Source organism: Canis aureus, chromosome 32 (genome assembly GCF_053574225.1).
Source record: "Canis aureus isolate CA01 chromosome 32, VMU_Caureus_v.1.0, whole genome shotgun sequence".
Taxonomy (NCBI): Eukaryota; Metazoa; Chordata; class Mammalia; order Carnivora; family Canidae; genus Canis; species Canis aureus.
In genome coordinates, this window is record NC_135642.1 from 38,237,541 (window position 1) to 38,255,881 (window position 18,341).

The 18,341-nt window shown below is 54.3% G+C and overlaps 1 long non-coding RNA gene across 1 annotated transcript; it reads left to right on the forward strand.

The window, feature by feature from the left end:
- Window positions 1–1,694: 1,694 nt before the first annotated feature.
- Window positions 1,695–4,084, forward strand: LOC144302892 (uncharacterized). The gene is made up of 3 exons (XR_013369891.1): window positions 1,695–2,691; window positions 3,121–3,250; window positions 3,819–4,084. It is a non-coding gene; the product is annotated as an uncharacterized LOC144302892 (long non-coding RNA).
- The last annotated feature ends 14,257 nt before the right edge of the window (window positions 4,085–18,341 follow it).

Consider the following 18,341-nt stretch of genomic DNA (forward strand, 5'->3'; position numbering starts at 1 on the left):
TGTCAGTTTTTTAAAAAGCCTATGCATCAAAAAAAAAAAAAAAAAAAAAAAAAAAAAGAAAAGAAAAAGAAAAAGAAAAAAAAAAAAAAAGAAAAAGCCTATGCATTGATATCCCAGGAGAGACCTTGTTTTTCTGGAAACTGATGAGGGTTACCTTATGGAAACCTCACATCAGCTCCCTGGGTCTCACTTTCCCCATCTGGACGGGGACCTTATAATGTCATACCCTGGGATGCGAGGGTAGCTCCTGTGGATCTGGGATCACCCTCTGCGAAGGATCCTGTGGATCACCCTCTGAGAAGCCAGCCTTGTGCCAGCCCCAGACCCTCATGGGAACAGTAGCAGTTTGTTCAAGGTGAGGCTGGGGAGGCAAGGAGGCCTTCGGAGTCTGGAGGGTCTTGGCCGCCACTCTGCTGGTAGGCTCAGAGGTGAGGGTCTCTCACTGCAGCCCCTGGAACAGAGCATGCGTTTGCTCCCTTCCCTGCCCCCCGCCCCCCCCCCAAGGTCTTCATGCACAGCTGGCTTGGGTGAGAGGGGCCTCCCACCGACGCCGACCTAAGGCTGCCCAAAGTCCGCCTTCCCCGCATCCCCTCCCAGGGCAGCTCCTTGCTGGGCCTTCGCCGTGCCCGGGGCTCTCCTGGGGGGCGGAGGGAGAGGCCTGCCCTCTGGGAGCTGTGTTCTCATCCACACACCCCGCTGGCTGCTGGACAGCCTTCTGGGAGCGGGCCTAGACACCCAGAATCAATTTGCTAAAAGCCAATTTGCCAAATGATCAATTCGCTGAATGACTAATTTGCCGTAGGACGGAGGATTCGTTTTTTAAATTTCGCTTTCCCTGTGGCTTTGCACTGCAGTTCTGGCAGCAGAGCTGGGCCCGAGTGTCAGATTTCTAATGTGGAGCCTGACTCTGGCGCTCAATATTTTATATGGAAAGTCTAGGCTTGCCCAGCCCCCCTGGTCAACCCCCACCCCCCCCAATCTACCTCTGCTCTGCTTTCTAGGTGGGCTTTCTCGTCCAGCATAGGCTTTTGTCTACTCCGTCGGTGCAAGCTTAACCCGTGTCTGCCCCTGGGTGTGCGCAGTGAGGGTGGATCCCTGCTGCGGTCGCCCCCCCCCCACCTCCACAGCAGGCTCCAGACTCCCCAGTGGGGTTATTGGAGAAATGGAAGGAAGTGAGATTTTTTTTCCAAACCTGAGTTTGGTATCTCGGATTCATGCCCTTGTTATTGCTATTTACCCTTTTAATTGGAGTAGTAACAAACCTGGAAATAGCTTTTGTAAGTGAAAGAACTAACCTTTTACTTACTTATTTATGAAATTGTAGAATCTGAATTATAGATTAGAACCATCTCGCCGCCAGTGCATATGACCGTAAAATTTGCCAATTACGCCAAACTAGCAGTTATGGGGGAAAAAAATCAGTTATTCCAACTCTTATTTTTCTGTATCTGTTATCTGACTCTGGCCTTACACCTGTACCTATCCCTATATCCATCAGTAGGCAGTTTTAAAAAGCGGATTCATCCCAAATATTTTCATATGCTTTGGCACGCGTGACACTCTTTCTTGCTGGATTCTCCTTCTTAGGAGGCTTCACTTATACTTGCACCTATTTGCATACCTGCACCTAGTGAATGCTAATGTTTCTTTTTCTTCTTCTTCTTCTTCACCTTCTCATCAGGCTGCCGTAGTATCCCGAGCAGAACACTGTGCAGGTGACCTCTGGGCAGGTTAATTAATTTCCCGGAGTCTTAATGACTTCATTTTGCAAAGCAGGACTAAAAACACCTAGCTGATGAGGCTGCCATGAGTATGAAAAGAGACAGTGGGCGGGAGGATGCCGCGATCATTCTTGGGGTTGTGCAGATGGAGGATGTTAATATGGCATGAATTCTGGATGGGAAAAGCAAGTCCCAATGTTTGCGCTCCTTTAGAAGAGAGACGGCAGGAAAGAAATCGCCACGGTCAAGGTAAAAAGCACAGAGCTCTGTCTTTGCTGAGGTTTTTCACGGGCTCCCCAACCTGCCCAGGCTAGATTCTTTCCTGGCCTGGGAAGTTCTCCTGCTGCTCCAGCCTCCTTAAGTCGCCTCTTCTCTGGATGCTCTGAGCTCCCCGACCACCCTGACTCTTTAGAGTTCTGGAACATTCTATGAGCCTTCCTGCCTCAGGACCTTGGCACAGGCCGTTTGCCTTTTCCTACCTCCCCACTACAGACCATCTTTAGGTCGTAGCTGAATTATCACTTCTGTGAACTTCCTGTGACTTTCCCACAGGTAAGCTCCTCCTGGAAATTGTTCTCTCTTAACACCTGCGCTTATTAATTTTCCACAGCATCGGCTATAATAGCAGTTAATGAATTCATTGTGTAATTATTTGTTCAATGCCTGCCCTTTTGACTGGTCTATAAACACTGTGAAGTCAGAGATTGTGTCGCGTTCACTGCTGCGGGCCAGCATTTTGCACCGTGCCTGGCACCTAGCTGGTGCTGGGTAAACACTGAGGGGATGAATGAATAAATGCAAGTGGGGCAGCAGGTAGGGAAGCATGAATGTCTGCTGGGCTCCTCGCTTCTTGACTCCTCCTGGCGCTCCTCAGTAGAGCCGGATTCGCTTTCCTCCTGGGTCTGTCGGCAATTCAGGTATTTGCCTCTGCTCTGGGCTGGAGTCCATCGGTCGGCAAACATCCCGTGAGGTGAGACAGCCTGGGTGACCCAGAGCGTCAGGTGTGCAGGCTCCCCGAGGACAGTAATGGCTCTGGGGAGGGGGGCAGGTGGAGGGGCTGCATGGAAAAGGTGGAATTTACAGCCCAAGCCAATGAAGGTTGGCAGGAGGCTTGGCCGGCTGTCGGCACCCTGGAAGGACCTCAGCCGGCTCCACGTGCTGGCTCAGGAGTGGGCACCCTGGGTGAGCAAGCCCCCTTGTCCTGGCAGGGCCCCCGAGGTAGCCTGGCCCCTCGGGGGGAGGACCGCTCGAGCCTGGGCAAGCTCCTGCCAGTGCCTTCTTTCTCAGGCTTGCCCAGGGCGAGTGGACGGGGTGGGCTGGGGCCCTCGCAGCCCTCTGGGCTGGCTGGGGTGGGCAAGCCCTAGTCCTCTGGTTTCTCACGGGCACCCCACCCCTTTAGCACCCTTCCTGGCCTGAAGCTTCTTCAGGGGGTGGTGAGCCAGTTCGGCACCAACCCCTCCTTCCCACCTCTACGTCACTGGACCTAAAAATATAAGAAAACAAAGCCTATAGAAAAGTAGATGGACAAGGTATGGAATTGTGTCCCCCCCCAGCCCAGCCCCATATTAAAAATGCTTTATGAAACCACCTTTATGGAGGTGAGGGGAAGCTAGTTCAACCTGACTTTTGTCTGAGGGGAGGCGGGTGGATGGAGGCCCCGGGCCGCAGGCCGCACGTCAGTCAGTGGCACGTGCCTTCGGTCCAGATTGCTGGGCGCTCATTGCCTTAAGCCATGGGGAGGTGCCAGACTTGGGTGGGGGCGTCAGCGGACCAACAGCTGAGACCGGGCCCCGTGGGCATGGGGTGGGAACACAGCAGCCAACCATGGGACAGCACTGACCCCAAGAGCTGGGAGGACACCTCCCATGATGCCTGCCCCTTGTCCCTGGACTGTTGCTCACCAGGGAGGCTGTGAGGGGTTTTGTGGGGGCCAAGAAGTCAGCATTCTTGATTTCTGAAGTCACCCGGAATTTGAGGGGTGTGTCTGTGTTGGAGCCTGGGCTGGAAGTAAGGGGAAGCTCTAGACTACTTCCTAGACAGAGGGGAGAGACATCTCGGGCCCCTTTCTGATGGGCCACCTGTCCCCAGCCTCCCTAGGTCAGGCTGCCGGCCGCCCGGAGGAACAAGGATTCTGGCCCCCGAATGCCCAACTTCATCACTAAATTTTTCTTTAAAAAACCTGTTGCGTGGGGATCCCTGGGGGGGCTCAGCAGTTGAGGGCCTGCCTTCGGCCCAGGGCGTGATCCTGGAGACCCGGGATCGAGTCCCACGTCGGGGTCCCTGTGTGGAGCCTGCTTCTCCCTCTGCCTGTGTCTCTGCCTCTCTCTCTGTGCCTCTCATGAATAAAGAAATAAAATCTTAAAAAAAAAAATAAAAAAAAAGCCTATTGGGTGGAAAGACACTGAGATGCGCTTTTTTAAGAAAACCGCAGCATTTCCTCTGGCATTTGGTGAAGCCAGTGGACGTGTCTCAGCACCTTGGGACCCTCCTGCCCTGGGAGCCCCGGCCCTTCAGAGCCAATAGGAGAGCACGGTCTCAGGTCCCCACACTAAGAGAGAACCTCGCTGTGTTCCGGGGTTCACCTCCAGCCTCTCCACCCCAGTCCTTAGGAATAGAGAGCGTTCATCCTGCTGAGACCCTCTGAACCCAAGCAGGAAGGACCCTCTGACCTGCATCCATCTGCCTCTCCCTCCTCCCCATCCTCCCTTTTCTCTAGAGCGCAAGAGCAGAAACCGGGGCCTGTGTTGTGGCCCTTCTTTCTCCCTCCTATTCCACAATCTCCTTTCCCTTCCTTCTCTCTTTTCAGCTCCCACACAGAGAGACTAGGGAGCCAATCCCATGGAGAAGCAACGGGAGTGGAGAGGCGGGAGTCGCTGCTGGGGCTGCAGTAGTCAGGGCAGCCTTCCTGGAGGAGGTGGCCCCAGCTGGGCTTTGAAGGATGGGCAGGGTTTGGAGAAGCCCAGGGGAGGAAGGATGAGCTACAGAAGAGTTCAGGGGTGGGTGCGGGGAGCCAGGGTGGAGACCTGGGGGCAGTGGGTGAGGTGGGTGGGTGCAGGCAGGGCTGGGGGGGAGGTGGGCTAGGAGAACGTTGGGAAACCGGAGCTGAGATGTGCTGTCTGACGAAGAATCCAGTGGTCCCAGCTGAGGTCGTTTTAGCTAAATAAAGCAGTCACTGTGATTTTGAAACCACAGCGGGTTTGTTCCACTGTGATGGCAACTAATTATGGATTGTAATTGTTTAAACACAGGGAGGTGTTTTGACCTGCATAGCAATCACGCGAAGGGCCTCCTCTGGTGTCTCCCCGCAGCCAGCCCACCAGCTGGTGGCCCGGCTCCCCACTCCCCGCCCTGCTCCACAGGCGAGGACAAAGGTGAAGCGGGGGTGGCAGGGGCTGAGAGGGACCTGGGTCAAAGCCCTGTCCCCAACCTGGAGCTAAGGGGGCACATGGCCGGGCTGTCACGGAGATGACATAAGTCAGCACGGGTAGGCGCCTGGACATGGTGGACACAGGACGTGGGGGCGGGAGCGCTGATGGTGGCAGGGCCACCCGACCTCACTGTGCAGATAAGGAACCTGAGCCACCCATCAGGGCGGGAGTGCTGATGGGTGGGGGGTGGCTGACCCATGTCACATGGCCTCCAGCAGAGACTGGGGATTTTCAGAGGACTCTCAGTGCCTGGTGACAGGCGGTGACAGTCACTGCGCATCCTCACGTGGACAAGGTGCATCAGCTCTCTGAGCCTGAGCTTTCTCATCTGCGACGTAGGAATAATGAGTACGGGTCCGATGGGGTGGTCGCGAGGACCGCCCCGATGCCACGTGTGAAGCTGGCCCCACCTGGCATGCTGCGCACGTGGTGACTCCCCATCCCGCCATCAAGGATCGCACCCAAGTGGAGGCCTTGGCCTGTAGCTCTGCAACCGAGTGTCCCAGGGTCCATGGATGTGAGCTCCTCCGAAGCCTCCAGATTCTTCCCCAACCCCCCTGCTTATCAGGCTTCTGGTATCCTCGAGGCCCGGCTTAGATGTTATGGCCTCGAGCCCCTCCTGTGCCCTGGCTGGATCCCTCTGTGTTCTGCTCTCGTAACATCATCTGGGGCAGAGACCCCTGGGTCCTTGCTGATATACATGATTACCTTCCTCTCTGATCAAACCCTGATATAATACGGAAGCAACGTGTGCAGTTAAGAGTATCTCTTAAGCCTTCCTGACAGCTAGCAAGCTGCTGAGTAAAACCTCTGAGACACTGAGTTGGGAGGTGACTATTTTTTCTCTTTGCACCTTTCCTTCATTTCACCTGGAACCCAGATGTGATGGCTGGAACCCCAGCAGCGGCGTTAGACCTTTCGGTTCAGGATATCGAGGATGCTTTTAGAGCAGAAGCATAGCAAGAGTCTGGGCTCCTGAAGGCCTTGTGGGAGCCATTGCTCCAGGCTGGGCTGCCCACATCTGGACTTGTTTTAGGTAAGAGATAGAACCCTCATTTGTTTTCATTGCTGTAGTTGGATTTCTACTCCTGGCAGGCAAACTCAATCCCAGTTGATAGAACCTTCTTTGTGGCTCTTTTCTTTTCTTTTCTTTTTTTTTTTTTTTTTTGTGTGTGTGTGTGGCTCTTTTCATAGTTGGCGCTAGCTGTATGCGGACCCTTTTAATGCCTCCCTCACAAAACAGTGTGCTTGATGAAGGCAGGGAGCCCATCTGCCTTGTTCGCTTGTGTATATTTAGCAACCGGTACTGTGCCTGTATTAGTAAATATTTTGGAATGAATGAATACATCCCAATGAGTACCTGGTGTCCAGCAGGGGTCTTACAGGATCATTAAGGGAAAGGGTGGCTCCGACAATGGCCTTCATAATGATTATGAGAAGCAACTTCAGCTGCCCAGGCTGCTAAGGAACTACTTTTCCTTTCCCTATAAACTGGCTCCCCAATATCATCATTTAAAAGTATAACCTAATTTCTTTTTCCAATCTGAAAGTCTCTTTGAGAAGCTCCCCCTACATCTCACCGCCTGTTATAGCTACTAAAAAAATACACCAGGAACAAAAACCAAGCATACAAGCAAACCAATATTTTCTTTTTGGTCTTGGTTTTATTCAGCTGCTTTTCTCACATAGTTAAGCTCATATAAAAATTTGTGTCCTTTCCTCCCCTCCAATATCATAATAGGATTTTCCCACGTCTTAAAGGCCGGACGGAATTACAGTTTTTCAGTGGACATACGGCCACCTGTTTTCCAACGAGGGGAATTACTTAGCCTGCCCTGTTTTCTGGTGTTCTTAGTTGGAGTGATGCTGTAATGAGGACCTTTGTCCCCAAAGCTCTTCCTGTCCTAAGGGTTATTTCCTTCGAGGAGCTTCTCAGAAATGGAGTTATTTGATCACAGAAGATCAATGTACCCCCATGTCATTTTGCAAGACAGGAGTCAATGAAAAATTAAAAGGAAAGAGAGACTCGGTCCTTGTACTTTCTCTGGGCTCAGTTTCTCTAGCTGTAAACCGAGCAGGTCAGAGTAGAGGGGCTCTAGGCCCTTACAGATCGGAAGTTCTGCTGATGGCTGGGAATGAGGCCTCGGACATCCTTTGGGGCGGGAGGTCATGAGCTCAGGGAGGAGCACAGAGACCTGGATATGTCAGCCAGTACCTTGGTCCCTGCCCCTCTCCCTGGAGGGGATCCTGCCTGTGGAAGTGAGTCCTTGGAGCCTGTAGACCCCCTTTCTGTGTCTCCCTTGCCTGCACACTAATTCCTCAACTCCCAGAAAGCTTATACTTTATTGTAACCCTAACTGTCCCAGAAAGGGAGGAGAGCCTGAGGGCCTGCATGTATGTGGTCTCTTGTGGGGCTGAGGATTCACCTTTGAAGGCAGATGTAGGAAGAGGGCAATGCTTAACCTGAAGGAACACCTCTGGACCAGAACATCAGATCCTGTTTCCAGCTCCCAAGGGATGCGAACACAGTGCATATCGTTAGTCACTAATGGGAATGACCCACCAGAAGGACAACTGGTGCTCTGTAATGAGGGTCCCTGGCCTCTGCTCCAGATTGTGATATTGTGTATATATTCATTCTGTGCCCCACCACACTCTGAGCTCCTCGAGGGCAGGGCGTCCCTCTGATTCATCTCTGCATCTGGGTCACGATGGGTGTCCAATACCATTTTTTTTTTCCCAATACCATTTTAAGTGAACAAGAGAACGGAAATGCCCAAATGTGGTGGGAAGAATTCTGGAGAAGATGGGAAAGGAAGCCAGGGCTGGGATGGGAATGAGTGGGAGGGAACAGGAAACTGTGGGTTAAGTCCTGGGCTGGTTTTCTCTGCCAAGGCAACATTCACTGAGCCAGCCCCAAATCCCTGCAGCCCGGTCCTTCTTGCATGAGCAGGTTGCAGGGCCTTGGTGGAGAGCTATGGGTGGAGGGGAAACAGGTGCAGAAGGAAGAAGCCCTTATGGCCCTCCTGTTCATCACAAAGCATTAGTTCATTACCTCGCTCATTCTTTCACCCAATATTTTCAACATCCGCCATGTGTTCTGTTTTGGGTTAGGTCTGATATTCGAGGATGGAAAAGAGATCCATGGCCCCAGGAAAGCCTGTAGCGTACAAGGGGAACATCAATATCTAGGAAGGCAGAGTGGGTGATGGACTGTGGGGGGCACCCTGGCGGGAGTGGCAGTGTGCTGTTGGGGTGGCCACACCTGGTGGAGGTCGTTCCTAGCAGTTGCTGGGCCCTGTGAGCAGCAGCGAGGCCCCTCTGCAAGGGCAGAGGCCTTTGCTGCAGGGTCACCAAGAGCAGGGGCAAGCGGGCATTCCGTGCCAGAAGAACTGGGTAGAGCTTTGAGTGGGGTCAGAGGTCATGCATGGGGAAGCCTGGGAGACATTGCTTACACATGGAAAAGTGGCAGATAAAGCTCAAACGGTAAATTACAACCTGGTGTGTACGCTAGGGTCATGGGCCACGTCAATGTAACATACCCGTGGAAGGTAAAATGCAAATGAGAAAATACCCGTGAAGATGGATGGATACCTATATCTATATCTATATGAGAACTGTTGATTGCGTTAATGGTAAGGCAGAGGGATTTGTTAGATGGTTTTACAAAGTTAATCTTACTAAGTTAGTGGTTGTATTGTTATTATTATAATTACAGCAATAATCAAATTGAGAAATAGGGCAACAATCTATGGGGATGGCAGATGTTTCCCTGAAATTCCTGATCGCATGGTAGAAGGGCACCCAATAAAAATAGGATGGGGGATCCCTGGGTGGCGCAGCGGTTTGGCGCCTGCCTTTGGCCCAGGGCGCGATCCTGGAGACCTGGGATCGAATCCCACGTCGGGCTCCCGGTGCATGGAGCCTGCTTCTCCCTCTGCCTGTGTCTCTGCCTCTCTCCTTCTCTCTCTATCATAAATAAATAAAAAAGAAAATTCAAGAACTGCATCCTCAGCATAATAAGTTTAAAAAAAAAATAGGATGGGATGCATGCCCTCCAGGTCTCCTGTGCCTGCAGTCAGGGCAGCTGCAAGCCCTTCAGGGAAGCTCTGATGCTATAGGTGGTCCAGCTATGCTTCCATTTCTTTTTTTTTTCTTTTTTCCTTTTTATTTTTTTTAAGATTTTATTTATTTATTCATCACACACACACACACACACACACACACACGCACAGGCAGAGACACAGGCAGAGGGAGAAGCAGGCTCCATGCAGGGAGCCTGATGTGGGTCTCGATCCCAGGACTCCAGGGTCACGCCCCAGGCCGAAGGCAGGCACTAAACCGGTGAGTCACCCAGGGATCCCCTATGCTTCCATTTCTGTTGGAGATCAACTAGGGGTGGTTATTTCCCTTCATGAGCAGCAATTAGTTACTACCCCTCCACAGTCAGCAAAGTAAAAGCTGTACACGTCTCAGCACTTCTGACTGGGTCGTTGGTGTAACCGGTGGCTGCTAGCTGCATTAGGGCTGGTGGCACATAAGAATTGTCCCTCTATTGTGACAGGAACCTAGAAAAATGTGCTTACATTTTCCTCTGTGGTCTTTTGAAGTTTTTTTTTTTTTTTTTTTTTGACATATCTTCGCTGGGGTTGGGGCATAGCTTGATGGATGTTAGTCGAATGACTAATTATTGACTGATCGGCAAACAGCCTCCATTGAAGTAGGCTGAGCAAGCAAACCACTGGGTACAATGTGGAGTCTAGGCTACACAGGGCACTCGTCTGCTGATCGCCGAGCCACCCTGCTGGCTGTTATTACGGGAAGCACTAAAAGGAAGCAGTGAAATTGGAAGACATGGAAGTACCAGGGAAGGAAGGAGTCAGGTTCGATCTAAGGGTGGGGAAGCAGAGGTGAGATATCCAGTCCAAAAAACAGGTGATTTCTTAATAGGTGTCTTGGTCAAGGACTGTTTGGTGCAAGAAACAGAACTATAAACTATAAATTTAGCTCTTGATAATAATAATAATGAATTTATGGGATGGCTATGAGGAGTCTCATTGACTCCAATGGCAGGGATGTCCACGAGAGGCTCAAGGTGACACTACTGGAAAGTTATCAGAGACCCAGACAGCTGCTTGCCTGGGCTCTCCGTGTCCCTCTTTCTCTGGGATCTTATTTGTGTGTTATGTTTTTTTTTTTTTTTTTTTTTTTAGATCTCAGTCTCTCTCGGTAGGTCTGTTTCCATCTTCTCCATGAAGACTGGCCCTCTCCAGGTCCAAAAATGTTCACCTGGAGGGAGACGTCATCTCTCAGGTCATTGACCCAACAACCAAGAATCTAAAGCTAAATTCCCAGAGGAGGGAGTCTCATTGGCCAATGAGCAGCCAAGGGGGTGCCTCTCCTCAGTCAGGTGTCCATCTCTGTTCCAACAGGGTGCATTCAGGTGCATAAACATAGCTCCAGGACCCCTCCCATGGGTGGGAAGACCTTCCACAGGGAGGGGGCCACAGACTGGGCAGGCGCGTGGGCTAACATGTCTGCTGTAGGGGAAGACTGGAATGATTTGGCGTTGAATAAAAGCATTCAACCACGTGTAGAAAATGCCCACCATGTACTTTTAAAAATGAACAGCTTCTGAAGCTTAGAGTCCAGGTCATGAGGGTCTACATAATTGCTGATTTCTGAGGAGTTCTCCCCTCATTTTCCAGCCTTTGGAGAGAGCAGTTAGTAGAAAATGTTAATGACCAATTTCAGCAAATGACCATTTTGGTGCTCCCAGGCCACTAGGGCTGGCCAGAGCTAATTTTTAGAATGCCCCCTCGATGATTCTGGCAACTTGTTTAATGTTGACCTAGAGACAGAGGATGGGCCCAGATCCAAATGTACAGCTAAGCCTGGATTTGCTTTACTGTGGGCAAGGAGAAGCTGGCCCAAGTACTCCGTGCGGATCTCTGGCCTCTGAACACTCTGTGGCTTGTCTAGTCTCAGGGTGGAGCTGCCAGCCGGGGTCGGGCAGGTGGTGCGCAGCCGTGGGAGCAGACCGCACTCATCACGACCCTCACCGGGGCCCCTCGGGAGCCTCCAATCCACACCGGCTTCACCGGTGTGTTTCTGTGCCTCTGGGATCCCCCTTCCGGAATGCGGAGATACGGCCTTCCTCTCCCATCACCCCCATGGCCTGTGCAGGCATGGCTCGTGGTTTCTCTCCCTCGTTCCCTCCAGCCCCTCCTGCGGGCTGGCTCTCAGGAAGGACCTGACATCCCTGCTTGCCCTAGACGTGAATGGAGGTCACTGTCCCTCTCCGGGACTACATTTGAAAGCCTTTCACTGTGGCATGTTCAATGTTGGCTCCCGTGAAAGGGACTTGAGCCCAGCTGGCAGGGAGAGTGCTTTTCTGAGGAGCGGGTTGTTAGTTCTGAACTGGTGCCCGGGGTTGGTGGGGGGGGGTGGTGGGGGTGGGCTGTGCTCCCTTACAGCAAGGCCCAGCCCCAAGATGGAGGCTGTTTTTCTAGGTCTTCATCATTACAGCATGGTGGCTCCACGAGCTGGCCCACAGAGGCCCTCCCACCCCAACCTTCTGGTCCTGAAGGGTGCAACCTCTGGCGCCTATATTAGGCCCTCCCCTCCGGGGTGTTCGGGTATGGATTCACTGCTCGGTCACCCAGAGCCAGTGAACCCTAGTCCCTGTAGGCCTTTCCCTGCAGCTCCCAGTGCAGGGGGTTTGGCTTATAGGCTGGGGCGGCCTCGCCAGCATTATTCACTGGGCCCACCCAGGGGACGGCCTCCCTATGTAACCTTTTTCAGTTACTCCGGCTTCCCTGGAGTGTTGACTTAGAGAGCAGGCTCCCTCTCTAACCTGGGCATGTTTGCTCAGCAGAGGAGCGGGCATTAGGTCCGCTTGACTCCATGGGCACATGGCTTCCTGTGTCTTCCCCCCGCCCCGAGCGGCCCACGGAGGGGGTGCGGCCGAGGGGGCAGGGGGTGCCTACGAGGGACGCGCAGTTTCCTGCTCTGCTGCCGGTTATCACAGGCTGTTCTAATGCTGCTCAAACAATATTGAGAATAACCCCGGCTCAATAGCACCAGTGTTAGGCTGCAGAGTCAATATTGGCTGAGCAAACACGGCAAATAAGGAGTTGCTATTTGCGTAGCTATGAGTACTTGTGTGCTCTGGCTGCCTTGACAGGGCCCTTGGAAATGAAGGGGAAAGGAGGTGGTGTCTGGAGGTGGAGGGGACACGCGAAAGGGCCTGGCCAGGGTTTCTCACCTCGGCACTATCAATAGTCGGGGCCCGATGATGTCTTGTCGCGGCCAGCTGTTCGGTGCATGGCCGAGTGATGAGCGGCATCCTCCGGCCTCCACCCACGAGATGCCAGCGGCACCCCCTCGCCAGGCCTGATAAACAAAGACATCCCTCGCCATCGCCAGATATTCCCCGGGGACGGGAGGGTGGGGGTGGGGGGGCATCTCCCTACCTCCCTCGGCTGCCCCGCACTAGCTCAGCTCTGGGCCAGGTCGGGGAGCAGGAGGGTGTGAAGGGGTGAGAGGGGTGAAGGGTCCCAGGAGCCTCCTCGTGCCTCCTGACCCTCTTGTTCTCCTGATCCCTCGGCCAGTCCAGGAGTGTCAAGAAAAGCCAGCCCCTTGAAGAAATCACTGCGATGGAAAGATGGAAAAGTGCCTCTTTAATTGAAGAGCCTTTCCAGCTGCTGGCCGGGGCGGGCGGGCGCGGGGTGCTGTGGGCACCTTCTCACCCCTGCTTTGTCTTGGAACCCGCTCCTATTCTCCATCCCGAGACAGAGAGGTTTGTGAGATGCTCAGATGATTTTCATCCGTCCCTCTCTTGTAGGATTTCTGGCATGTTTCACTCTGGCTGGTGACCTTCTCAGTCACACATGCCTATTTATAACAATCTGTCCCTGGCTCTCCGTCCTCCTCTTTGTCACCCAGGCTTGTCTTGTGCTCTCTCAAATCCTGCAGTCGGCCAAGGCTGGGCCCCCTGGGAGGGCATGTTCCAGGGAGGACGGCAGGGTGTGCCGGCCACAGAGGCCTCTCTGGGGACAGGCTGAGCCATCCCCAGCTTGGCAGGGTCACATCCAGGCTCCCTTTGGGTCCTCCCTCAGAAGTGCTGGAGAGAAAGTGCTTAAAGCCTGCGGCAGGCACAGCTCGTAGCAGGGGCTTTCCGTGTCCTAACTGTGTCTGCACTGCCGGGCCTAAAGCTGGGACGGGACGATGGCCAGAGAGCCCGTACGGAACAGTTCTGGCCACATCCTGGGGCCTGGAGCCTTCCTCTCCAGTCTGGGCTCTCAGGATGCCCTGGCTGGGGTGGCTGAGCAATTAAAATGATGCCACTGAGAACAAATGGGCTTTAAGTGCATCTCCCTTCCTGCATGTTGATCCCTTTTTACTGTGATGGGACCAGAAGCGGAGCCGTCCCCGTGATGATGTGGGGTCCATCGGCTTCGCCCCAGGAGGTAGCATCTTCGGAGGAGGGAAGGCCCCTGTGTGCTCAGATGCTGAGAAGGAAGGAAATGTGTTTATTGTCAGGAAAGAGGGACACACAGACACACAGGCAGGTGGAGGTGGGCAGCTCGGGTATGTTTAAGCAGCTGCAGAAAGGCACCAAGTTTTTGTTTTTGTTTTTCTTTGTCGAGAGGTAACAGACACTTCTCCCTGCCCCACATCATTTGGCCTCTCCCCCACCCCCTTTCTCCTCCCTCACACCTCTGTCCCTTAGGCAGGGATGAAAGGAGGTATTGGAGAGGCCTGCCATATGTGCTCCTTCCCAAAGGCACTTGCTTGCTAATGTCACACAGAGCAATGGAAGTCTTTCAAAGCTCTCCAGACCTGCTGCCCGATTTCTTTGGAGACTTGGCTGGAGGCTGCATTGTATGATTCGACCCGAGGTTCAACGGCCCAAAGGTGGGAGACGTTCCTTACGAAGCCACCCCATATGCGGAGTCAGATGGGGAAATGGGATCTGAATTTGGAGAACCTGGGGAGGGGTCTTGGGGCATGGCTCACCCCGGTCAGAGCCTCCACCCAGAGCTGCTGACACAGCCTTCTCCTGACTGCCCCCTGCCCGGCTCCCCACAGGGGGTGGGGAGGTGGTGGGCCTCACCTGGGGCTGTGGCTGGTGATGGAGAAGCCTCGGGGGCAGCTGTGGGGTCAGGGCAGGGGGTGATGTGTGGCTCTGGGTCCCGTGCACTGGCTTCAGCCAGAGGCTCTCACTCATCTCTCTCTTGCCTCTTGAGAGTCTGCGTCAGACTTCATTAGAAGAGAGGCTTTTGCTGTTTAAAAAAGACAAGTTGCAGCTGTAGTGGAAAAGGATTTGACTCTCAAGCCAGGGACAAGGGAATTCTAGTCCAAAGTCCACCCCCCTTCCCACTTACTGGCCACATTCCCTTGAGATGACCCAGCCTTCGTGAGCTCTGGTTGTCCGGGCTGCAACGGGAGAAGAGTAGCACTGAGCCCATAGGGCCGTCATGGGGATTAAGTGACACAGATTGGACATGTGGCAGCAGCTCTGCACAGGTGTCAGAGATGCTCCAGAAATGGCCATCTTCAAGGCTCTTCACCTCTCCCCTGCCCCGTCCTGGCTGGCTCACGGCCCAGCCTAAAAGCACCCCCACCAGGGAGTCTCTGATGACTCCCCCCTCCTCCAGCTGCCAATCACATCGTCCCTTTTGGAGGGAGGAGAGTAATCAAAAGAACATCAGTGGCGGTGGAATCAAGAGACCTGGCTTTGAATTCCACCATAAGACGTCAGGCCAGTGACTTAACCTCACTGAGTTTTGGTTTCCTCGTCTGTATAATGGGCCTGCTGATACTTTCTTCAGAGGTGACAGGAAGGCAAGATTCGGTGGTGGGTGGGAAATGTTGGTATAGTGACCAGGCCCCCTTTGAAATTTAAAGTGCAAATTTCTGGGTTGCCTGGCTGGCTCAGTCCGTAGAGCATGTGACTCTTGATCTCAGGGGTGCAGAGTTCAAGGCCCATGCTGGCTGTGGAGCCTACTTAAAAGAAAAAAAAAAAAAAGCACAAATTTCTTGGCAGTACTACCCAGAGCTTCTGATACAGTTGGTCTGGGTGGGGGGGGGGGGGGGCCAAGAATCTGCATTTCAGATAAGTGGGCAGGTGATGGTGACGTGTGGACCGCGTGTGCGATCCTAGTGTGAACCAGAAGGCGTGAAGTGGAGGGGGCGCGCACCACGCTGCATGCACGCACTCTTCTCTCCAGCTACTCGGGCAAGAGCACGGGCAAAGTTTTCTCGGGTACTTCTGCGAGTCCCCCGGAGGGCCAAGTCACCGTGTAGTGCCTGTCCGGTTCTGACCGTCCTGCCCTGGTCCCACCTGTCCCTGCCCTTCGCTCCCGAGGCTGCTCGAGCGCACCGTGCAAAGTACTACCAAGTGCCTTATGCTAAAAGCTCCTCAAGGCCTCTGGCCAAACCCTGATTCTTACTGGAGCAGAAACAGTCCCAGGCCTGGGCGGGGACAGATGCCAGCCCCTCTGCACAAGCTGCTGGGGGCCTGACGCAGCAGGCACGGTTCTCCCCGATTTCCAGTCCCGTGGCGTCCGGCACAGGGCTGGGCGTAGGGTCCAAACCCTGTGCGTGCTGGTGGGCCGGTGGGTAGCTCGGAGGAGGCTCTGGAGGCTGGTCTGGAGCCTGGTGTTTGCTCTTTCCTCAGCCCCGTCATTTTGCACAAGTCGTGCTGCCCGGGGACGCCGAGGACGGACAGCCAGGACACCTCCTCATGGCCACCACCCCTATGAGATCACACTGCCGGAGCCACCCAGGGCCTTGGCACCCGATCGCAGTCTTCCTTCTCCCAAACGCCTGCATGTCCCGGGGGGACGTCGGCATCCTCGTGAGTGATACAATCCTCACCCACCCCTCGTGTGCGTCCCACGCCTTTTCAGAGCCAACGGCCATCACTGCTGCTCCATGCTGCACTCCGACCCTCACTTTTATCCCAAATGTTAAGGATTCCCCGAGCCGGCTGACCATCAGTGCCATCTGGGGAGCTTCCAAGCACGGATTCCCAGGTCCCAGAGGCTCTAGAAATGAGACCCCAGGGTCTGGCTTCCTGGTGGTTGGCCAGGTTGGGGACCTCTGGAACTTGTCATCCTCTGTTGTGGTTCTCTTTGGAATTCAGCCTGACAGTAGCCTCCCCGGGCCACAGCCTGCCACCTCCAGGCCCCTGCCTCACTGTCCCTGAGTGTCCTCATCAAGTCACGGAGGTCCCAGGCCTCTGTCTCCCTCCTGCCCACCAGCTTCCTCCTGTCTCAGTCTAGACGCAGGAGCCACACTTCGATGCTCACGCCCCTACCCTCATCCCTGGCCTCTGCTTGCTGCCAACTGTCCCTTCTGATAAAACCAGAGGTCTGCCTTCTTCGCTCCTGCCACCCGGTGGTCCCCGCTACCCCCCGACATTGCTGCCATATGCAGGGAACCCACACCCCCGGGAGCTGGTGGGGATGCCGGGTCCCCCTCTGGTGAGCTGCCCAGCACCCACCACCTGGGGCACCTTCTATCTGCTGAGCGAGCCAGACAGGTGCACAGCTGCACCTGGGAAACAGACAGCAGTCCTCACCAGCATTCCTGAGGAAGGCCAGGGGTGAGGTCGGGCCACCTGCCCCGCGGGGAAAATGAAGCCCCTGGGTGGGGATGCCTGCCTTGGACACCAGGCCCCTGCTCCACATGCACGCACGCCTACAGTAGCCATGGCCACTGGTTCCCTTGCCCCTTTGCCAGCAGGCAGCCTGGCCTCTGGGGACCAGAGGGACGTCGGGGACCCACTCCCACATGTTCACCTCTTTTTTCTGTATTGCTCGTCATTCCAGGTCCACGTCTTCCCTTTTATTACCAGGAGTAATATTAACAGTTCGCTGAGCTTCATGCCGGTAGGTCTCACTGGCAGGATGACTTACAAAGAATAGGCCATAAAATAAAATGGCCCATTGAGGGTGGGGGGTGGCATATGAGAGGGCAGAGAAAGGGGGGGTGGGCCGGGCGCTTGCCAGGAGTTCTCCTGTTGAGCCCCCACAAGGACCCCAGGGGACAGGTGTAATCGCCCCCTTTCGTCTTTGGGAGGTCAGGTGGTTGGCCTAAGGTTGCAGAACTGCTATGCTGGTCAGAACCGGATTCCGTGTTTTCCAAGTACAAAGGCTGTTAATTCAGGGAATTAGCACCTTAGCAGCTGCTGGAAGGATGGAGGGTGAGTGAGGGTCAGGAAATCACGGCTGAAGGTCAGCCTGCAGATTCCAGAATGGATGGTTCTCGCAAACTCCCCTGGAAGTGGAGCGGCACCTCCAGGAAGCCCGCCGCTGTGAGCAGGTGAGGGCAGGTGCCGGCCTGGCAGCGGCTGCAAAGCTCCCCTCTGCCCCCGGGGCTGCCTCCAGCTGCCTCCAGAGAGTGGTCTCTGCTCCTTAGCCTTCCAGATATCACAGGGGTGGCTCCTGGGAGAATCTAGCCTGGGACCCCGTGCAGAAGGGGGACCTGGGAACCCAGGTCTTAGAGGGGTCTGTGGAAGAGGTCGGTGGGGTGCCAAGGTGGGGGTGTCGGGCGGACCCACGACTAGTCCAGCTGGCTGCTTCGGGGCAAAGCTGGGGTCCGAGCTCACATATGCAGACTTTCCAACCCTCTGCTCCGTTCCCCAAACCATGCTGACTCCTGTCACACTTCCTTGTAAAGGACATTTGTCCTTCCTGCCCCCGTCCCTCTCTAGGATGCACAGAGATCCCTTCAAGCATCAGTGACGTGGAGGGCTGTGCAGGATTGTGACAGTGACGTGCTAAGCAAAGGACCTTTATCTTTTTCCTTCCACTCGTGTTGGGGGCTTCATAGGGCGATGACCGGACTTCCTTAGGAGGGAGTGGGATCCTGAGGTTTACTATCTAGGAATGGAGCTAAAGAGAAAGTTACATCCCTTCAATTTTACATCCCATAGACAATTTTCTATGGGCCTCATCATCTTTTCCCCGAGTAGCTTTGGTCGGGAGGATGGGGGACACTCTGTGGACAAGGAGCAGGGTCCTGGTCTGAGGGAGGCTTCGTTAGGGAGTCTCAGAGTCCACAGTTTTGTTCAGTCTTCCTTCCCCAGGCCAATATTTGTGTGTGTGTGTGTGTGTGTGTGTGTGTGTGTGTGTGTGTGTGGTGTGTATTCGTTCAAGTGAGAGAGACGCCACTGGATCCT